Source organism: Danio aesculapii, chromosome 18 (assembly GCF_903798145.1).
Source record: "Danio aesculapii chromosome 18, fDanAes4.1, whole genome shotgun sequence".
Lineage (NCBI taxonomy): Eukaryota > Metazoa > Chordata > Actinopteri > Cypriniformes > Danionidae > Danio > Danio aesculapii.
The window spans coordinates 1005548-1030116 of NC_079452.1; the positions used below are offsets into that span (position 1 = coordinate 1005548).

The 24569-nt window shown below is 40.7% G+C and overlaps 1 pseudogene; it reads left to right on the forward strand.

Moving 5' to 3' along the window:
* The first annotated feature begins 18170 nt into the window (after positions 1 to 18170).
* LOC130246080 (extracellular calcium-sensing receptor-like) lies at positions 18171 to 22553 on the forward strand (annotated as a pseudogene).
* The last annotated feature ends 2016 nt before the right edge of the window (positions 22554 to 24569 follow it).

Consider the following 24569-nt stretch of genomic DNA (forward strand, 5'->3'; position numbering starts at 1 on the left):
CGGTCCAGCCGCGGGGCTGGGGGATAAACCATCACCAGACCCACGGCCGAAGCAGCCCGAGAAAGCACGGCCATCATGTCTGCTTTTTAGATGCCAACGCCGCGCTCTCCACCCCGGAGGGAGGGAGCGAGCGGGCTCGCATCCTCATCAGACAATGACAGCCCATCCTCCGATGCAGCGATGGACATCTGACCCCCGGTGTCATCAGGTGAGAGCGACCATCCAAGGACGGAGCGCTTCTCTTCACCTGAAGCTTGGATGGAGCGCGTGGAGGAGCGAGAGGTCCGCGGTCCGGGGGCGGCGGATTTACTCCCACTGAAACCCTCAGATCTGCCCGAGTGCCAACCGCAGTGCGGGGGACAACTGGGGTGGGTGGCTCTTTTGCAAGAGCGAGCCGCGATCTTAACTGCGCAACAGACATGACATCAGTGATGGCATGCACAGCCCACGAGCACCGCATTAACATGCTGGACCCCCAAACATGAAACGCTGTGCTCGTGCCCATCATCCGGGGATAGGAAACCACCGCATCCAGAAACGCACGGTCGGAGTGACGTCTTGAAAAAGACGCGCTGCACGACCGTGTTGCTCTTTTAGGAAAGCTTTTTTCCTATATACAAACCGCTCTTGGAGGACCAGACCCAAAGGTCGCCAGGCAAGGGAGAAATACCCAGCTCGACCATCTGCCACTGCGTATACGCGCTCTGGACCAGGAGAAGCTGCTTCTCGATCTCTCTCTGTAGACACAGGTTGGAGATACCCTCAAATACTCTCTCAGAAGCTTCGTGAAAGGCTCTGAAAGCGAAAGGATGTCGAGCATGGCACTGCCTGCGTCTTTATAGCATGACTGATTGTCATTGACGCCAGCTGTGCACGCTGATGCTGCCAACTCATTGGCATTTCATTGGCCCGTTTTTATACTCTTTCAGATGATTGGTTTCTGACGAAATCCCCATAGTGGAAGTTTCCACATAGCATTGGAGTTCCCCTTCCGAAGGGGAACTACTTCACTACTGTACTTAAGTACTAAAAGACAGTATCTGTACTTTACTGGAGTATTGTTTTTTTTCTCCTACTTCCACTTTTACTTAAGTACATATTTTCGATGAGTTTAATACTTTTACTCCGATAGATTTTTTATGAGCTGCATCGTTACTCGTTTCTAGAGGTGTCAAAATGGTCAATATCGGTTCAGTAATAGATCATAATGGGTTATTACGTACTGACGTCATTTATCTCCTATGTGCGGTGTCGCAATACTATGGCGAAGGACGGAGGCGCGAGGGTGAGTGAAGGCGGCACAGCACACGAGCCGCTATTTCACTACTACAGAGAAATGTTGTGAGACTCCATCTCTGCCTCTCTCACTTTGGACATTTGACCCGCTGGCCTGTTTGTGAGGTAACTTTTCATTTCCTCTTGGCTGTTGAAGCGATACTTGTGGATCCGGATCATTTCTAAAGCCGATAGCATCCCTTTCTGTTGAGAAGGTGAAGACAATAACCAATCGAAGGGTGTAAGACCTCGCCTGTCAGCGTTTAAAAAGCAGGCGGGAGAATATTACATTAGTTTATTTGCTAAAAATGCTCATGCTGTCTTCTGTGCATGAGTTTTTTTGATACATTCAGAAAGTGTGTTTTCTTTGAGCGGGTCAAATTAAGGGTACAGTTCATATATATTACTGCTGTATTAAAGGACACAATTTTATTACAAGTAACCATTTAACTGTCACACCAAGAAAAAACCAATAGTATTTTTTTTATTTATTGCATTTCTTAACTCCTAATGTCGCTAGTTAACACAATCAATACATTTTCCCACAACACATCCCATAATTTCTAAAATATCAGCCTCTACTAAATGGTTGAGATTTATGGTAAAAGTACCAGAATGAATAAATATACTATAAAAATATGAAAAATATGAAGTTTAAGACCAATTTAATTAAAACATAATCAAAATGAAACATTTTTGAATACTAAATCATAGCCATAAGCCATAAAATATTTCAGATTTTCATTTAACACAGTAATATACACGTTTTCTTTTTTTTACAATAAAATCAAAATCAAGTGAATTAGAACGTTCGTTTACAACCAGTAATTTGTGCTCCGAAAATGGGTTTCAATAGCGTTTTGAGTGGATTATGGACTGTTTTTGTGACACACAACTTTGAAAGGTGTGTGTTAAAGCTGTTATAATCTGTCAGATATGTGGTTCAAGCGTGAGAGAAAAACAGTATTGTAAGTCATGTTTCTTTTCGTTCTGCTTAATGACGTGCCCCCAAAAAAGAGATTTAAAATAAAAAACAATATGATGTCTTTTGACTGCATTCTTTAATAACTACATTACACAATACTTGAACTTTTACTTTCAGTACTTGAGTAGTAAATTTTGAAATAAACTACTTGCAATACTTAAGTACAAAAAATGTTGAATACTTTAGTACTTCCCCTTAAGTATGGTGCTTAAAGAGCACTTTTACTTCTACTCAAGTCACTTTTTGATAGAGTACTTGTACTTTTACTTAAGTCTGGGTCTCTAGTACTTTATACATCTCTGTCTATAAGCGATATCACCACATGGGCTCAGGACTACTTTGACAAACACCACAATACATAGTTACATCCACAAATGCCAGTTAAAGCTGTACTGTGCCAAAAGGAAGGCCTATGTTAACAGTGTCTAGAAGCGTCATTAACAGCTCTCGGCTTCTGGCATCTAGGATGGACTATCACACAGTGGAAACTTGTACTGTGGTCAGATGAATCAGTATTTCAGGTACTTTGGAAAGAAATAGATAATGGGTGCTCCAGACCAAAGAAGAAAAGGATCATCTAGACCAGTGGTTCTCATACTGTGGTACCATCTAGTGCTATGCGGAGGAATTTCTGAATAATAAAAGAAAAAAGTGAAAACACACTTTCAACTCTTTGACGCATACCGATCACACTAATGTGATCAGTGCCGGCTGTTTACAGGTTTATAGGCTGTCCTGTATTTTTTATATCCCAATGTTGACATATGGTTTTATCACTTGCTTTTCTGACACACAAAGCCTACTCTAACGCACAGTAAGCAGATCTAATTTTAAATTTAAATATGTAATTCCAAATTGTATATTTAAAATACAAGTTAATGTTTAGATTTCAAAGATAAACAAATATGTCATAGCTATGTACATGCCACAAATATTTCAAAATTTATCAAAAGAGTTTATATGAATATGATGACATGTAGCCTATTTCTATAAGGTCCAAGGAACATTTTCAGGTTTTGATGAACAGGCTACTACTATTTGTTAATGCTTTACATTTAAGTACAGCAGTTTTCTTTTTACTTTTTAACAGTGTCATATTTTAAATGAACTTTTAAAAGCACATTTTAATTTAAACATTGACATTTTATTTATTTATTTTTTTTACCTGTAAGCAAAGTGCAATGTTAATGTTCAAACTATTTATAATGTTTAAAGTGTCTGAAAATAATAAATATTAATAATATGAATTAATCCGACCTGTTTTTGAACTATGCAGAGCTGTAGCTTCTTAATTAGGCCTACTACGCTACTGTATTTCAATGCCTGCCATTATAGTGGTACTTGGAGAGACAATTTTAATAATATGAATTAATCTGCCTTGTTTTTGAACTGTGCAGAGCTGTAACTGCTTAATTAGGCCTAATACGCTACTGTATTTCAATGCCGGCCATTATGGTGGTACTTGGAGAGGCAATTTTAATAATATGAATTAATCTGCCTAGTTTTTGAACTGTGCAGAGCTGTAACTGCTTAATTAGGCCTACTACGCTACTGTATTTCAATGCCGGCCATTATGGTGGTACTTGGAGACAATTTTTTTTTCTGAGGTGGAATTTGGTAAAAAAAAAGTTTGAGAACCACTGATCTAGACTGTTGCCAGCAACACGTTCAAAAGTTAGTGTGTTGTAAATTACGCCACACATACTCACACCTGTAACCGCATTACATAAGTATGACTGAGCAACTGCTGTTTGTGATGCTTTGTTGCTGCATGTGTTGCTTAGCAACCACTTTGGAACTACATATCTTGGCAGAGGACTAAATGTGTTATTTAAATTATATATTTTTTGTTGCTGGTGTTTATTTTATTAATAAAATAAATAGTTAAATTCAATTTTTTATGGAGTAACCATTTTATAAAAACAGTTTTATAAAAGCAGTAAGTCCTGCAAAGTCGTGTTTTACAGTAGATTCCACTAAAACAAGGCTTCGCGGCGCTTATTGCTCTATTAGACAATCTTAGCCTATAATTATAGCATTATTAACCTAACGTAAAACACGAGCCAAGTGTTGGGCTATATTTGACAGTAATAAGTCTTGTCAAAGTCCTACATGGCTTTTAATTGCTAGGTCTAAACACTACAGCACCTCAGCTCGCAATGTAGCAAGGTGGGGATGGGGCATAGCGTCTGCTGTCTGACATCTGTCACGCACCTGTTGACGATGCTGCTAGGACTAATGCTGACAGTGGTTTGCATCGGGAGAGCTGTCAATGTTGAGGACAAAGCAGTCGAGGTTGAGGTCGTTGATGCAGCCGTAGCACAGGTCATTGATTTGAGAAGCTGCTTGCTACGTCCGCGCATCCTAGCTTGGTGGCTAATTAATTCCATATGTGATTTGACGCCAGTCACCCCCACCCAGGGTATATTAATCATCTTCTTGCAGATGTGGCAATAAGCCTCATGGGTGTTGCCAATTACTGACCAAAGCCAGTCTTTAAATCTTGAGTCCTCCATCTCCACAAATTTGCATTTGCCCAAGTTTTAATTTAATTACTGAATGGAAGCGAGCTCGCCTACGTGTTTTCCAGCAACCCAGCCGGGTACCCAGTTTGTTTTAGCATGCACGCATGCTAACAGACACCACCTTACATAACTCAGGTCCTATTCTCAACATATAAACAAATCCATGCAAATTTTATATGAAAGGTCTGCACTTAACACAAATTGAAAATGTATCTAAAAAAATTGGGCTTGACAATTTAAACCTTATCAGATGACATGAGCATCGCCTGTGTTTGTAGCTTTAGCCTGCTAGCACCGCTGGTCAGCTAAAGCTACCGACCTCTTTCATTCACTTATTTTCTCACTTACTGGCTTAGCTCTTCACCTTGTACAATGTCGCTTGCGTGTCTGTCCTTGAGTGCTGGAGAAGCATCGATGGAGGCACTGGAGCTGGAAGCAGTGAAGTGCCAGATTCGCTCCCTCGAGACGAAGCGAGCGGGGCTCAGGGCTATGCTCTTACCCTGTACTCGCTCGTCTGAGGTAAGTGTTCAATACAATAACAATTCTCCTTTTTCCTTAACCCCGCGTGCTTCTCAGTCCAGGCCCAGCGCACCGAGGACGCGGTTCGCCCAGGCGTCGTTCACGCCAACACCCGGCTACCACGGTCCCTGGGTGTAGCCGCGTAAGGTGCTTACCAGGTCCCGGGGCAGAACGTCTCCTCCTCCGGTGTTCGAGATCCCCACGGAGAACAGCTTCGCCCCTCTCCGCGAGACGGGTCGCGATGTGGCCATCATCGGCGACTCAATCGTGCGCCACGTCCGCTCCGCTTCCTCCAAAGGTAACAAAGTACGCACTTTCTACTTCCCTGGTGCCTGAGTTAAGAATATTTCTGCACAGATACCTACTATCCTGAGCGCTGCCGAGAGCCTCGGTGCCGTCATCCTCCACGTACTTCACTATATCTGACTAGTAAGTAAAAATTCACAAAATTCACAATTTAGCCATACAGACTCCTATTTATCCCACATAAACAGTAATGCATACCTAGCTAACCCCATAGAGACTGTGTCTGTTCCTCGCATTATTAGATCAAGAAACAAACGTACTGTGTCCTCCAGAAATAATCTAATAAGAATTAAACAAGAAAAACCACTTAAAAGTGAAAATACAAATTTCATAAAGCTTGGTCTCCTAAACATCAGGTCACTAGCACCTAAAGCACTTATCATAAATGAAATAATAACAGATAACAGTCTTAATGCACTCTGTCTCACTGAAACCTGGCTGAAACAAAATGACTATATTAGTTTAAATGAAGCAACTCCTCCAGGATTCCTATATAAACATGAGGCTCGTCAAACTGGTCGTGGTGGTGGAGTTGCATCAATCTTTAGTGATATTCTTAATGTTAATCAGAGAAACGGACTTATGTTTAGCTCCTTTGAAGTATTAGCGCTTAATGTTATGCTTCCAACACTATGCAAAAACCTATGATATCTCTCGCTCTAATCACCATATATAGACCCCCAGGACCCTATGTCAATTTTCTAAACGACTTTTCTGATTTTATCTCTGACTTACTAGTTAAAACTGATAAAATACTAATTGTAGGAGACTTTAACATCCACTTAGATGACGCTAACGACACATTAGGGCTCGCGTTTATGGACTTACTACATTCAATAGGGATAAAGCAAAATGTTATAGGTCCAACCCATCGCTTAAAGCATACACTAGATCTAATTCTGTCTTATGGAATTGAGGTCATTGATGTAGACATTATACCACAAAGTGATGCTATTACAGACCACTACCTCTTACTATATAAGCTGTGTTTACCTGAAATTAGCACATCCGCTCCGATATATCGCCCTAGTAGAACTATTGTTCCATCCACCAAAGATGAATTTATAAATAACTTACCTGATCTTTCTCTACTTCGAAATGCACCCGCAAACGCAAATGACCTTGATGTAGTAACCAGCAGTATGGATGACATCTTTACTAGCACTCTAAATACTGTGGCACCCATCAAACTAAAAAAGGCTAGAGAGAATAAAACTACACCATGGTATAATAATCATACCCGCGCTCTCAAAACAGCAACCCGTGCCCTGGAACGTAAATGGAAAAAAACTAATTTAGAAGTTTTTAGAATTGCGTACAAAGACAGTATGTCCAGCTATAGGAGGGCTTTAAAATCTGCCAGGACTGAGCACCTCCGCGAACTGATAGAAAATAATCATAACAATCCTAGATTCTTATTTAACACCATCGCTAAATTAACAAATAATCTGTCATCTTTGGAACAAAACGTTCCACCGCAAATTAGTAGTGATGACTTCATGAATTTTTTCCATGATAAAATAGAAGGCTTTAGACAGAAAATAGGAGATATTAAACTTTCTGCATCGCCCTATACTTCAGATCCAATAAACATTCCACTGAATCTAAATAACCTACAGTGCTTTAAAATCATAGAACAGGAAGAGCTAGATAAAATTATAAATAGCTCTAAACAAATGTTGGATCCAATTCCAACAAAGTTACTGAAAGAATTGCTACCTGTTATAGGAGAACCTCTTCTTAACGTTATCAACTCTTCTATATCTTTAGGCCATGTTCCAAATCCTTACAAGCTAGCTGTTATTAAACCCATTATTAAGAAACCACAACTGGACCCCAGCAACTTAGCTAATTATAGGCCTATTTCAAATCTTCCATTTATGTCTAAAATACTAGAAAAAGTTGTTTCTGCTTATGCTTAATGCTCCTTTTTGCAGACGAACAATGTTTTTGAAGTGTTTCAGTCAGGTTTCAGAGCTCATCACAGTACAGAAACTGCATTAGTGAAAATAACCAATGATTTACTCTTAGCTGCTGACCAAGGGTGCATCTCGCTATTAGTTCTACACGATTTTAGTGCGGAAAGTCTACAGGTGTCCAGGGACAGGCCCTACAATGGTTTAAGTCATACTTAGCTGACCGTTACCAGTTTGTGAATATTTTTTGTGACTTATTTGTGTTTGTGACAGTTTGTGACTTGTGACAGCCATCACAAGTCAGCCCAGTAAAATACGGGGTGCCTCAAGGATCAGTTTTAGGCCCTTTGCTGTTTACAATATACATGCTACCCCTGGGAGACATTATTAGAAGACATGGGATCAGCTTTCACTGCTATGCAGATAATACTCAATTATATATTTCAATTAAACCTGACGAGACGTCTAAACTGTCCAAGCTAACTGAGTGTATTAAAGATGTTAAAGACTGGATGACCAACAATTATCTTCTCTTAAACTCAGACAAAACGGAATTATTACTTATTGGGCCTAAATCCTGTACACAGCAGATCTCACAACTCGACCTACAATTAGAGGGATACAAGTTAGCGTTAGCTCTACTATAAAAGATCTGGGTGTCATATTAGACAGCAATTTAACTTTTAAAAATCATATATCCCATGTCACAAAAACTGCTTTCTTTCATCTGAGAAATATCGCTAAGTTACGAAGTATGCTATCCATCTCAGATGCAGAAAAGCTAGTCCATGCTTTTATGACTTCTAGGCTGGACTACTGTAATGCACTGTTTGCTGGCTGCCCAGCATCCTCTATTAACAAACTTCAATTAGTACAAAATGCAGCTGCCAGAGTTCTTACCAGGTCTAGAAAATTTGATCACATCACCCCAATTTTATCCTCCTTACACTAGGTGCCTGTTAAGTTTCGTATTGAATTTAAAATATTGCTTCTTACATATAAAGCTTTAAATAATCTAGCTCCTGTTTATCTAACCAATCTTCTGTCTCGCTACAATCCAACTCGCTCTTTAAGATCTCAAAACTCAGGGCTTCTGGTAGTACCCAGAATAGCTAAGTCGAGTAAAGGAGGTCGAGCCTTCTCATTTATAGTTCCTAAACTCTGGAATAGCTTTCCTGATAACGTCCGAGGCTCAGACACACTCTCCCAATTCAAAATTAGATTAAAGACCTATATGTTTAGTAAAGCATACACTCAGTGCACCACTTAGCGGGCTTCCACACAGGTTCTGCATCTTGTTTATATACACTATGAACAGCAGCTACGCTAATTATTCTCTTTATTCTCCATTTCCACATGGGGATACTCTTCCCGAGGCCCTCACACTATGCAGAGTCACTGATTCGATCCAAGACCAATGACGAGATGATCCCAAGGTTTCCATATCCTGGACCAGGCCGTATCCTGAGCAGCTACTGTGGTGGTCATGGAGTAGTGGAGAACATGAGACTGATTCCTGTGACGCTCCAGAGACAGACGAGTCTTCGCTGAGGCCAGCTTCCAGCCTCCGCCGCTGAGACTGCAGCTCTGCACAAGACGTTTGGCCAGCGGAGAAATTAAAATGGTCGTGCCCAACTGAGTCTGGTTTCTCTCAAGGTTTTTTTTCTTCACTTTCGCTAATTAGTAAAGTTTTTTTTCCCTCTCCGCAGTCGCCACTGGCTTGCATGGTCCGGGATCTGTAGAGCTGCGCATTGTTGGATTTGCTCTTCAGTGTTTGGACTCTCAGTGGTGATTTTTAAACCACACTGAACTGAGCTAAATTGAACTGAACTTAAACACTACAAACTGAACTACACTGTTCCTATTTACTATGACCTTTTATGTGAAGCTGCTTTGACGCAATCTACATTGTATAAGCGCTATACAAATAAAGGGGAATTGAAAAAATTTAATTGAATTTATTAATTTTTAATGCCCTTAATTTTGGCTGATTTAATTTACTACCTTTTACAACCCCACAGACACCCTGTGGTAAAGGGAAGTTTGGGGTTCTCTACTGCCTTCCACGTCCTAACATTGCATAAGGTGTTGAAGATGATGATGAAGAGGTCAGAAAAAAATAACATCTTATAAATAAAAAAAAAATATATATATATATATATATATATATATATATATATATATATATATATATATAATATATATATATATATATATATATATATATATATATACTGTTGAGGTCAGAATTATTAGCCCCCTTTGAATTTTTGTTTTTTTAATACTTCCCAAATGATGTTTAACAGAGCAAGGCAATTTTCACAGTATGTCTGATAATGTTTTTTCTTATGGAGAAAGTCTTATTTGTTTTATTTTGGCTAGAATAAAAGCAGTTTTAAATTTTTTAAAAACCCTTCTAGGATCGATATTATTAGCCCCTTTAAGCTATATATTTTTTTTCCTGATAGTCTACTGAACAAACCATTATTATACAATAACTTGCCTAATTACCCTAACCTGCCTAGTTAACCTAGTTAAGCCATTGAATGTCACTTTAAGCTGAATAAAAGTGTCTTAAAGAGCCCATATTATGGGTTTTTGAAAATGCCCTTCCATATAGTGTGTAACATAGCTCTAAATGAAGTGAAATATCCAGCTAAGGCTTAAATCTGAAAGTGTACAGTGTTTAAAACTATTGATTCATCTATAAAAGACTTGTCTTGATAACGAGTCATTAGGTGTTTCGTGATGACGCGGCTACGAAACACAAGTAGTTGCGCGCGCAAACCCGGGACATTTGAAACCTGCGGCCTCGCCCACTAACACAGAAAAAAAGCCCCACACACACAGAGACGCACACAGACACCGGTCGAATGAAGTCATGCTGTGCAGATGGATATTATTGACAGTGTAATTAAAGATGAAACCTCAGCAATATAGCCCCCTTGAGCAGATCGAGTGCTTCTGGAAATTACATGCTTAAAAAGAAGACTTCATTGGTTTGTAAAAGGAAGGACCAGTAAAGACTGTCAGAACATGGATCAGTGCATCATGAATCAGTTTCTTCTTCCCCCATTTCACAAGTGTGTAATGTGCGATTAAAACTGTTGCCTCGTTTACTCTAGCTTGCAATTTAGTTGTGTTTTGTTAATTGTTACCCGCGTGTACTGTATCTGGTTAACTCTTTATTTTCTCATAACGCGTGTAAAGCCACGTTGAAAACGCGACGCGTGCCGCTTTGTTTTACGGATCGTCAGCTTTCCTACACACATGCAACGGTCAAGTTTTAAAATAGTTCAGCTTAGGTTCAAGGGAGCTGTCTAAATTGCACCCAGCAAGCTGAACTGGCGCTCTAGTCTAGGCGAACGGTGAGTGTGTGTGTGTGTTGCGCAGGGCCGGTTCAGCAAGCTGAACTGCCGCTCTAGGTTAAGGACGATCAAGCCGCCTTCAATCCGAAAGTGAAAACGAAAGTGACCCGTTAGCAACATGAGGACCGGGGGGTGTCGCAGATATAACCGAGGACGCGGGAGGTGTCGCGGGCGTCTCCCTCTCTATTGGTGTTGTGTCTTCTAAGGAGGAGGAGGAGGTGTTTGTGTGTGTGTGAAAAGAGCAGGTGACGGGCTCCTCGCCAGTTCTTGGAGTTTTTGCTCAATAAAATAGTTTGTCGTCTGTTTTTTTAAGTCCATCGTCTGTATTTACATTCACCCACTGGCAGCCAAAATCCACACCTTACACTATGAAGCGTGTATGCACTGTGACTACTTTTATATTGTTGATTAGCTGCTGGGCATTTCTCTCTGTCTCGCGCTGAAGGCTGTCAGTTTCGACCAATCACAACAGGCTGTCATCGGTCCAATCAGCGCAGATTAGCTTCGCGCTGAGGACGGGTTTGGGTACAATGAATCGCTGAACGAATCATATGGGAGCTGGGATAATTAAGTAAAATAAATGCAGATTATAAGACCATGAAAGTGTTTTTTGACCTTGCATGCATATTAGACTTGTTGGAGACCCTTAAAACCTAAATATAACCCTATTTCATGTATAATATGGGCTCTTTAAAAATCTAGTAAATATTATTTACTGTAGTCATGGCAAAGAAAAATAAATCAGTTATTAGAAATGTTTAGAAATGTGCTAAAAAAATCATCTCTCCGTTAAACAGAAATTGGGGGAAAAAATAAACGGGGCCGTAATTATAACTATGTATACAGTTGAAGTCAGAATTATTAGCCTCCCTGTTATTTATTTATTTTTCATTTCTAATAACTTATTTATTTTATCTTTGCCATGATTACAGTTCATAATATTCGATTAGTTATTTTTCAAAACAATTCTATACAGCTTAAAGTGACTTTTAAAGGCTTAACTAGGTTAATTAGGTTAACTAGGCAGGTTGGAGTAATTAGGCAAGTTATTGTATAATGATGGTTTATTCTGTAGACAATCGAAAAAATATATAGCCTAAAAGGGCTAATAATTTTGACCCTGAAATGATTATATAAAAAAAACATCTTTTATTCTAGCCGGAAAAAACAAAAAACTTTCTCCAGAAGAAAAAACATACAGTGAAAATCTCATTGCTTTGTGTAACGCCACGCCAGCAGAGGGAGCCCTCGCCCGACTACTGACTCAGCTCCGCTCCCTCTGCAGTCACTTCCTGTTTGTGTAGTATTTTAGTGAGAGCTAAGGCCACACTTGTTTGCGAAGTATTGCCAGTCTACCTGCACTACCAAGCGGTTTCCAAGAGACTTTCATGACTGCCTGCCTGTGTATGACCCTGCCTGCCTTGATCAAGTACGTTATCTGTCTTTGCCCTCTTGCTCTGTTTTGGACTGTTTGTTGTTATACTGAACCTGTGCCTGCACTCTCACTATGTCGTCTGGCTTTGCCCCTGTGTTTGTTGACTGGATTGGACTGCTTAGGTGTTGCCGACTTTCTGCCTGTTTACTCACTGATGTCTCTGCCTAAACCCTTTCATAAAACTTCTGCATATGGATTCTAATACTGTCTTAGACCCCATGTTACAGAATACTTCGCCTCCCTTGAATCCAGCAGAAGTTTCAAGCCTGTAAGCTACAGAAACTAAACTCAGCCATAAACCCAGTAGCCAAAATTTTTTAACTGTCTCAAGGCCAGAGGACTATTGAGCACTATGTTGCTGATTTTTGTGAACTTTGTTACCTGGTGGATTTTAATGAAATGGCGTTAAAGGACATTTTTCGCAATGGACTTGAAGTAACTTATAGGCATATCGCAGTGAATAGCACGAGTTGAATCTGAAATCTCAGTAACTGGGTGCCAAATTGTCTGTCATTGAACTGGCTTGAGGGCTTATACCATCACGATAACAGCGCTGATTGACTTGAATTGCTGCATCAATACTTTGGCGGCAAATGTTCTGCTACCCTTCAGCTAACTAGTAAATGATTAATAAACTTAAACAATGGGGCTTTAGAGGATTTTCAGCGGGAACGGCCTCACGAGACTTTTGAATGACTCCTCTACATGGTCATGTGCTCGCCTTGGGCACATCCTGCCAGATGTACAATTTCGTAGAGACAAAGAGAAAATGCATACGAATGAAAACAACTCTTAAAATGTCAAAACTAAGATGTATTGTTGAATATGCCATGGTTTTCCTTATCTGCTATGTTTATTCCAACCAACCAGGTTAATTAATGTGTTGTTTTAACCCTTATAGCAGATTAAAATTATCTGTATGTGTCTGAAATGTATGATGTCTGGTATTGAACGAAAGCTAGTGACATTTGCAATACATTGGTGTAAATGAAAACTAGTAGCACAAACAGTATTCGTCTTGTAACCATTTGTGTAGTCACAAAACTTACCATGTGAATTCTACATGCAGTGTGTTAATTATTGACCCTTTCTACGATGGTACGGGGCGTGGCCCCGCCCCTCATGGCAACTGCTCATTGAAAGACAGTGCCATGGGGATGGACCAAACCAGGTCACTTAAAAACACCCTGCAACAAAGAAACTTTGCTTTTTGCATTAGCTAGCTTGCACATGCTATTGCTTTCTGCCCCCGTTTGCCTGCTCAGACACTGCGCCGCCACGCAATTGGGTCACCACAAACTCTCCATGCAAACCTCTTAAATTTCGGGACCGCCGAAACCGCACGAACTTCCGCAAACCGACTCTCAGCAGTCCGTCACCTCGGTAACCCAGAACAACCCACTCACGAGCGAGGGAGTGCCAAGGACGTCACAGAAGCCACCAGCCAATCAGGAGTACCGTGTTTCCCTGAGGCCAGCCGGCGAGGGAAATTCGACTTCGGCAAAATGGGCGCAAGTACCACAAACTAATGTTGTCTCTTGCTGATCTGGTGCAGATTGATCTTAAGCAGTTGAAGATAAGCCATATCTCTGCTTTTGTGGTTTCTCAGGTGTTATTCTAAGATCTTGTAAGAAGTATTAGAATTAATTTGGGACGGTTGTGTTCAACTCATCTTACATCCTCTGAACTGCCTCTGTGTGTATGTGTGTGTGTGTGTGTGTGCGTTTGTTTGTTGTTTGCTTATTACGTATTGTTTCATGTATCGTAGTGTAGCTCAATAAATCTTTGTTCTCATTTTGTAAGAACTGTGTTCTTGTTTATGTGCTTCTAAGTCATTGCCTCGAGCTGTAGATCTTGTTACCTTGCTAAAGTTAACCCAATACTGTGTTATGTTATTATCGTTGGCCACGTAAATAATATTAACAAGATTGGTAAAATACGATGCTTCTATTTGCAGGACAAATGGTTGACAAAGTGTGAATCTTTTAATCTCATTCAGTCTGACTCAATTGAGTCAAATCAATCATTCGAATCTTCAAAATCTGGTTCATTGAAAGGAGCTAATAAATCCCTGATTGATCTTAAAATGTAGGTTGATTCCCTACAGACTTAATGAACCATGGAGATCAAGGCTGCCAGGGGGAAAAATAATTTTCACTGGCCCAGTACATGACTATTTGTTATTTATCAGTGGTTCTTCTCTCACTGTGGGTCCAGTGGAAGAACACGGCAAAACCTCAGCTCCCACCATGCCAGGGCCTGTTCCAGCCACACCAGGGCCAGCCACACCAAGCTATGCCATGGCCTGCTCAAGCCACGCCAGTGCCTCCTCAAGCAATGCCAGGGTCTTCTCCAGCTCACAAGATGGCCATCTCCAGTCTTCAGCTCACAAGATGGCTGTCTCCAGTCCTCCAGTTCATAAGATTGCTGCCTCCAGTTCTCCAGTTCACAAGATTGCTGCGTCCAGTCCTCCAGCTCACAAGATGGCCGCTGCCATTCTCCAGCTCACAAGAAGGCCGACTCCAGTCCTCCAGCTCACAAAGTGGCCACAACCAGCCCTCCAGCTCACGCATGGGTAAGCGCTAATCTGCTACTAGCTCACAAGATGGCTCCCTGTTCCAAGTCTGTTCCTGCTATAGTTCCAGTCCAAGTCCAGTTCCAAAAATGCCATCGCCTGAGCTACCAGAATGGCCGCTGCCTGAGCTTCCAGAATGGCCGCCGCTGCCTCAGCTTCCAGAATGGCCGCTGCCTAAGCTTCCCGAATGGCCACCGCCTGAGCTTCCGAATGGCCGCCATCTGAGCTGCTTGAATGGCTGCCGCCAAATGAGCTTCCTTCCCGAATGGCGCGCCAGATCCCCTTGAGTCCCACGAATCGTCAGAGCAGTCACCTGAGTCCCACGAAAGGCCAGAGCAGTCCCCTGAGTCCCACGAAAGGCCAGAGCCGTCCCCTGAGTCCCACGAAAGGCCAGAGCCGTCCCCTGAGTCCCACGAAAGGCCAGAGCCGTCCCCTGAGTCCCACGAATGGCCAGAGCCGTCCCCTGAGTCCCACGAATGGCCAGAGCCGTCCCCTGAGTCCCACGAATGGCCAGAGCCGTCCCCTGAGTCCCACGAATGGCCAGAGCCGCCCCTGAGTCCCACGAATGGCCAGAGCCGTCCCCTGAGTCCCACGAATGGCCAGAGCCGTCCCCTGAGTCCCACGAATGGCCAGAGCCGTCCCCTGAGTCCCACGAATGGCCAGAGCCGTCCCCTGAGTCCCACGAATGCCCAGAGCCGTCCCCTGAGTCCCACGAAAGGCCAGAGCCGTCCGCTGAGTCCCACGAAAGGCCAGAGCTGTCACCTGAGTTCCACAAAGGGCCAGAATTACCACCTGAGTTCTACGAATGGCTGCCAGAGCCATGTAACTTCCCAAAGCTGCCTAAACTGTTTGAACCTAAGTCCCCTGATTCACTGGGGTTATACAAACTGCCAGTTAGGGGTGGGCAATATGACCTAAAATTAATATCACGGTATTTCATCTTTTGAACGGTGACGGTATAATATCATGGTATTACTTTCAATAGCAAAATAATATACATCTCAAGGAAGAACGGACAAAAGACAGTCTCACTTCTATCGCTCTTTAAAAGTTTTGGTTTGGGTCATTGTAAATGCTCAGTCTCGTTATGAGCTGATCTTCACACATATAATAATTGTGTGTAAAGAAGTTTATTAAAAATGTAGCTAATATATCACAGGGGTTTGTGTAGCAATTACAGTGGAGCATTAATTAAATCCTTTTTTTCCGTGGAGCGAAACAAACACGCACAGTTGTGTAGCGGATGGGACGCACAAAAATATACAATTCAGATATTTTCGTCGGAAGAAAAATTCTTTGAACGAATTTAGTTTTGTACAATTTGTATCTTAGTTTTTGTCGGTCAGTTATTTACAAAATAAACAAGAATAACTAATAAACTTTGAGGTGAAGCGATGTGCCTCAGGGTCCGCTATATGCCGCGGCCAAAACACAAACTGGTCTGTTAAATACAATCGTAATATAAATAAAATAAAAGTGAAATATTCAGTTTCGAATATGGAATCTTTGTTAACTGTATGATCAAAATTAAAAGAGCAGCCTATTCGAAACTGAATATTTCACTTTTATTTTATTTATATTACGATTGTATTTAGTTTGTGTTTTGGCCGCGGCATTTAGCGGACCCTGAGGCACATCGCTTCACTTCAGTTTATTAGTTATTCTTGTTTATTTTGTAAATAACTGACCGACAAAAACTAAGATACAAATTGTACAAAACAAAATTCGTTCAAAGAATATTTTTCTGCCGACGAAAATATCTGAATTGTATATTTTTGTGCGTCCCATCCGCTACACAACTGTGTAGTGTTTGTTTCGCTCCACGGGAAAAAAGGATTTAATTAATGCTCCACTGTAATTGCTACACAAACCCCTGTGATATATTAGCTACATTTTTTATAAATGTCTTTACACAAAATTATTATATGCTATAGCCTACTTTAAGTCAAAATATTGCGATTGTTGACTCATCACCGGTTGCAGCATGCGCGTCTGTTAATAGCTTCTGTAAAAAAATACACATTTGACCAGCATTTTAGCAAAGCCTATATTAATATACTGATATTCCTGTGCCAGTTTGACACTGTAAATTAAACTGAGGAGAGTTTAACTACTTCACAACACTCCGTCACCTGAACTCAGTGGGAGGGAAGGAGAAAAGTGCAGCGCTGAGGTAAAATCATATTCTCAAGTCATAATCTTTAAAATAATGACTTGTATTAAACATGTTGATAAAGGGACTGGGATATAGAAATTACAGCGGTGTGTTAAAAATGCTTATTTTTATATATCTGCGCGGTTAACCGACATACCGCATGATTTCTTCCATTACCGTCACAGCCCTAATTCAGACACACAAATGCTCCCAATATATTATGAGGGCGCATAGATTAATTTCGGGCGCTCATGCGACCAAAATGGTTGCAATTTCGAGCCCTGTAGTATAAGGACATGTATTCAGACCACACTGAACGTTTGAAGAAAATTGAATGCCTTATTATTTAGAATTAGCCATTATTGATGTAAATGCAGCCGTTCAAGGCGCATAATTGATTTATCACGGTATTGACGGTATTAGAAAATCCATGTCGTGGCGCAATGTCACACCGGTGATGACTATGACACCGGTGTACCGCCCACCCCTACTGCCAGTGACTCCTGATCCAAGGCCTCCTGGTCTACTGGGCCTGTATGAACTGCAGGTGCCCCCTTAACCAAAGCCCCCTGATACACTAGAGTTAAAGGAACTGCCAGTGTCTCCTGAAGCCAAGCCTCCTGACCTACTGGTGTTAAAGGAACTGCCAGTGTCTCCTGAACCCAAGCCTCCTGACGCACTGGAGTTAAATGAACTGCCCGTGTCTCCTGAAGCCAAGCCTCCTGACCCACAGGAGTTAAAGGAACTGCCAGTGTCTCCTGAACCCAAGCCTCCTGACCCACTGGGGTTGAATACATGGCAAGTGCCTCCTGAACCTAAGCCTCCTGACCCACTGGGATTTAATGAACTGTCAGGACTTCATGAGCTTGGGCCTCCTGACTCACTGTGGGTATATGACACATCTATGACTGCTGAACCAAAGCCTCCAGACAGATCTTTGCTCCACTCATCAAGCCTCCCGCAGATCCATGCTCCAGGCCCTCTGCAGCCCCACTCTCCAGGCCCTCCGCAGCTCAACTCTCCAGGCCCTCGCAGCTCCACGCCCCAGGCCCACCTCCGCTCCACGCCCCAGGCCTGCCTCCGCTTCACGCCCCAGGCTCGCCTCCGCTCCATGGCCCAGGCCCGCCTCTGCTTCACGCCCCAGGACCGCCTCCGCTCCACGAACCAGGACCACGTCCGCTTCATGGTCCTGGACTGCCTCTCCTCTATGGTCCTGGCCCTCCATCCCACCACCCTGAACTCCTCCCTTCCACATCGAGCTCCAGGAGTCGCTCCTAGAGGGAGGGGTTCTGTAACGCTACGCCAGCAGAGGGAGCCCTCGCCCGACTACTGACTCTCAGCTCCGCTCCCTCTGCAGTCACTTCCTGTTTGTGTAGTATTTTAGTGAGAGCTAAGGCCTGCACTACTAAACGGTTTCCAAGAGACTTTCATGACTGCCTGCCTGTGTATGACCCTGCCTGCCTTGATCAAGTACGTTATCTGTCTTTGCCCTCTTGCTCTGTTTTGGACTGTTTGTTGTTATACTGAACCTCTGCCTGCACTCTCACTATGTCGTCTGGCTTTGCCCCTGTGTTTGTTGACTGGATTGGACTGCTTATGTGTTGCCAACTTTCCGCCTGTTTACTCACTGATGTCTCCGCCTAAATCCTTTAATAAAACTTCTGCATATGTATTCTAATACTGTCTCAGACTCCACGTTACACTTTGTTAAACATCATTTGGGAAATATTAAAAAAAGAGAATTCAAGCGGGGACTAATAATTCTGACTTCACCTGATTCTGATTTCTCCCTATGTGTCAGACAACTAAGCAGGTTTATGCATTAAAAAAAGCATAAATTAAGTCTGCTTGTAAAGCACTTAAACCACTGAGTTCAGATGGATTGTTTGTCTGAGAGTGACAATTTTTTTTTACTTATTTTTTTATTTGTTTTAAAATAAAACATGACTGGGCTATTTGCTAATAAGCATACACTATATACACATTATCTCTGCATTTTAGAGTTACTGTATCTTAACTTGACTCTGTGGCCTGCCCTATGATGTCAGAATCACTCATCCACACTCCTTATGCATATAAAAGTTGTAATATTGGACTAAGTCAGGTGCATTTGGCTCCATTGAACAGAGTTGTTTCAATGTCTGTCTTTCTATTCACTGTGCTTATAATTATATTTTATACAAAGGCAGAGAATCCTCTTTGTCAAATGATGGGAAATCATAAGTATCCGCTGCTATCCAAGGATGGAGATGTAAATATTGGAGCAATTTTTTCTGTCCACAGCACAGAGATATTAACTTCATTTACATATACTCAAAAACCCCAGCTTCTATCATGTTCAAGGTTTGTTAGTTTGCAAGCTATTTAAAATCTATACAGTAGAAATGAAATTAGTACAATGCACTAGTACTGTATTTTAGGAGTAACTACATGTAAAAGAATGGAAATGACTATTGATGTTTTGACACATTTTTACAGTGTGAGTTTAAGAGATTTTCGAATGGTTCAAACCATGATTTATGCCATTGAAGAGATTAACAGAAGTTTAGGTTTGTTACCAAATATTACTGTTGGCTACCAATTTATGATGCATGTGGTTCCAGAATGTCTGCTATGAGTGCAACTATGGCATTGATGAATGGTCCAGAGTTTACATGGAGAGACAGATGCACTGGGCAGTCTCCTATACATGCTATAATAGGAGAAACAGAGTCTTCTGCTACAGTGATTCTTTCCAGAACTACTGGACCTTTTAAAATTCCAGTGGTAAGCTAATGATTATTTATGTTTTTATGTTACTGTTTTTATTTATTTACAGATTTATTTTTCCTCACCAGATAAGTCCCTCAGCCACGTGTGAATGTCTCAGCAATAGGAAAGATTACCCCTCTTTCTTTCGAACTATCGCTAGTGATTACCATCAGAGCAGAGCACTTGCATACATAGTCAAGCATTTTGGGTGGTCTTGGGTGGGAGCTGTGAACACGGATAATGACTATGGAAACAATGGAATGACAACATTTCTCAATACAGCTCAGGAGGAAGGAATTTGTGTGGAGTACTCTGTGAAATTCTACCGAACAGAACCAGAAAAACTCCAAAAGTTGTTGACACAATAAAGAAAGGAACCGCAAAAGTCATTGTTGCATTTCTTACCAGTTCTGAAATGTACAATCTACTTGAACAACTTAGTATTCAGAACATTACAGGTCTTCAGATGATTGGAGTCGAGGGATGGATAACTGCAAAGAGTTTGATTACCCCAAACAGTTTTCTTGTGCTTGGAGGGTCGCTGGGGTTTGCAGTGAGAAAAACTGATATCGAAGGTTTTTGCAGATTATGTCATAAAATCATTCTGGGAACAGCTTTTCCATGCACAGTGACAGGAGCGAATTCTTCCCAATATTCTTTAAGCTGTGGTATATATCAGGATCTACTGTTGCTAAAAAACTACAATGAAGATGTACCCGAACAAAGATATTCAACCAATGTCTACAAAGCAGTTTATGCTGTAGCTCAGTCACTACACAGTCTACTCAAATGCAAAGAAGACGGCTGTGAAAAAGGCCTTGCAATACAACCACAGCAGGTAAATGGATAGACAGATTTATTTTAGTAATAGGGCATTGAATAAATATGCAGTAAGGTAGAGAAGATATCCAGATAAAAAGTTTTTTAAAATGTCTATTCCTCAATAGGTTGTTGGGGCTCTGAAAAAGATAAATTTCACACTTAAACTGGGAGATAATGTGTCATTTGACAGCACTGGTGCCACAGTAGCCCAATATGAAGTTGTGAACTGGCAGAAGGATGCAAATGAATCCATCCAGTTTAAACCAATTGGGTACTATGATGCCTCACTGCCTCCTCACCAGCGATTTGTGCTTCACACTGAAAACATAATCTGGGCTGGAGGACAACTGGATGTAAATGACAGTAATATGTTTGCAATCAAAGATCAAAATCCTCAATTTTTTTGGGTCTGAGTTTTAAATTACAATTCACTGTTTAAGAAAAAATGTAATCAACATATTGTTATATAATATGTAATCATTATATAACTATGCAAAGCATTGTTTTATATATGTATTTATTTAGTTGTTTGTTTTATGTTTTTTTTTTTTTACCAAAAATAAATCAACAATAAACATCTTAGAGTAAAAGCCTATGCCCTATAACATGTATATGGCCAAAAGTAACCATCGACCGCAGTACAGAAAGAGTTTAAACAAAACGAAAGCACTGTTAACTGAATGATTGCTATGGAATTAGTATGAATAACTAAGAAAACAATGTATTTTTCTATGTAGAAGCCAAGGTCTGTGTGCAGTGAGAGCTGTCCTCCAGGCTCTAGGAAGGCTGCTCAGAAAGGAAGGCCTGTCTGCTGTTATGACTGTATTCCATGTGCAGAAGGAGAAATCAGTAATCAGACAGGTAATCTTCAGCCCATCTCACAGATTCAAGGAAAATTGTTATTTTTAGTTTTTTTTCCTTCATACGTTGCAGTTCTGGATGGAGTAGATTCCAAGCAGAGGGGATAAATAATATCCTTTTATCTCTAAAAGTAATGATCTTTACTTTTTTTTTCAGATTCAAATAACTGCAAACAGTGTCCAGGGGAATACTGGTCTAATGCTGAGAAAAATAAATGTGTTTTAAAGGATGTAGAATTTCTGTCTTTCACAGAAATTATGGGTATAGTTCTAGTCATCTTCTCACTGTTTGGTGCAGTATTAACTGCGCTAATGGCCATCCTGTTTTACCACAAGAAAGACACTCCAATAATAAAAGCCAACAACTCAGAGCTCAGCTTCCTGTTGCTCTTCTCATTGATTCTATGTTTCTTGTGTTCTCTTACTTTCATTGGTCGCCCCACTGATTGGTCCTGTATGTTGCGCCACACAGCATTTGGAATCACCTTTGTCCTCTGTATCTCCTGTGTTCTGGGGAAAACAATAGTGGTGTTAATGGCTTTTAAAGCTGCACTTCCAGGAAGTAATATCATGAAGTGGTTTGGTCCTGTACAGCAACGACTAAGTGTATTTGCTTTGACACTTATACAGGTTCTTATATGTGTGCTGTGGCTAACAATGTCACCCCCATTTCCCCACAAAAACTTAAAATATTATCAAGAAAAGATTGTTCTTGAGTGCAATTTGGGTTCTAATATAGGTTTCTGGGCTGTGCTTGGTTATATTGGCCTACTTGCTGTCTTGTGTTTTATTCTTGCTTTTCTGGCTCGCAAACTGCCTGACAACTTCAATGAAGCCAATTCATCACATTCAGTATGCTTATATTCTGTGCAGTATGGATCACGTTTATTCCAGCTTATGTCAGTCCTCCTGGGAAATTTACTGTAGCTGTGGAGATATTTGCCATATTAGCCTCAAGTTTTGGTTTACTATTCTGCATTTTTGTACCTAAATGTTACATAATCCTATGTAAACCTGAAAAAAATACAAAGCAACATCTGATGGGAAAGGTTACTATATAAACCATATTCAGAAATTAAACACGATGGTTATATCAACATTACAATGTTTTGTTTACATGTGTTTACACAGACATTTTTACAAGCCTTAAAACATTTACAAATAAACTGTATTAAAGAGCACCTATGATGCAAAATCATCTTTTGAAAGCTGTTTGGACAGAACTGTGTTTAGGTAATTTGTCCACAGTCAAATTGGAGTGATATAAACATAAGTCTCTCTTGTTTTAAGTGTCCTGATGTTAAAATAGGATTCAAATCCCAGTGACTTTGAGGCCCACTGTGATATGGGAATGCGGCTTTCTCTGCCCACCAAATTTATTGACAAGAGTGTATTAAAATGTCCACAGAACAGAATTTGCAAAGCAACTGGGATTAAAAGATCTGTTCCAGCTCTTTGTGATCAGTTGCCCCTCAAAAATTTGTTTTACAAGTTTAAAATATTTTTAATAAAAAAAGAGACAGTAATTAATAAAAAAAAACCTGTAAAACTGCTATTTAATTCATAACTGCAGGGATAATACTACTACATAGTGTCACTACAACTAACATACAAGTATGTTTCAATCATACAACAGAAGTCCCAGTTTGTGGCTGTTAAATCAGATTTATTTTGTACAGTGGTATAATGGATATCCATAGAGCAGTGTATATTAATTTGTATCCTGTCACATTTGCTGCAATTAGAAATGCAAACAATTGTGCAAAGTTAGGTGTGTGTGTGTGTGTGTGTGTGTGTACTGCAAACTTTGTAAAGGCATCTGTGTGTGACTCATCATTCCAGAAAGACTTGATTAAACTCTGCAACAAACACATCAAATGACCTTGCTATATTGACTCATAAACTGAATTTCTGATTCATTCCTTTCTGTCTTGTCATCTGACAAGATGCAGCAGGCAGTGTTGCCAACTATTTCCAATAAAAAGACTAAACTCCACTCAAAAAGTGGCTAAACATCACAAGATTATGTCATAAGTCAATTTGCATATTACTGACATCATCATGTTCAGCAGTTTCTGTTTGTTTAACAGACTATGGTTGATAACGGGTTATTTATATTTGCACTACGCTTTACATATGCATGTCAATATAATTAAATGTATTGGTGTTTGAATACAGTATATCAGTATAAATTTGTAGTGATTTTGCAGTAATCTCTCAGACATAATAAACTCACACAAACTCAGAAAATACCTCACACTCACTGTGCTAAATCATTTTCCGTTGTTGGTATGCAGAGGGGTGAAAGACAGCTGTGTGGTACTGGGCCGCCTGTGAGTGTTCTAAGGCAGGGAAGGGGCCGACAGCATCACTTGCAACTCATTGAGAAGATTGGAACGGTACAGTGAGAATCTATATATAAAACACCCAAAAAAAGTAGCTAGATTTGTCGCTAGAGGGGTCTGAAAAGTTGCTAAATATAGCGACAAAGTCTATAAGTTGGCAACACTGGCAGCAGGGGAAAAAGACTTGCATGTGGGAATGATGGGCGGGCAGAACCAGCTCATTTCTATTTTCCTCTGACCTTCAAATTCACTTATTCACCAGGGTATAATTAATAAATGATTTGAATGGTATTTGGAGCTGAAACTTTACAGAAACATTCTGGAAACACCACATAAATACTGTATATGTAAGATTCCGATGACAAAACACAGTGCATTACTAAATCTCCCTTTCATTGGCAAAATCATTGAAAAAGTTGTTTTCAGCCAGGTTAACATGTTCTTAAACTTCAAGGGGTGTTTAGACAATATTTAATCTGGTTTCAGACCACATCACAGTACAGAGAGCGCCCTTATATAGATAATCAATGATATCCACCTAAATGCAGATTCAGGCAAACTAACAGTGCTGGTACTGCTCGATCTCAGTGTCACATTTGACACTGTCGATCACAGCACACATCTGGATAGGCTGGAAAACTGGGTTGGGCTGTCTGGCACTGTCCTCAAATGGTACAGATGTTACCTTGATGGGAGAGGTTACTATGTCAGTATAGGTGACCTATATGGAGT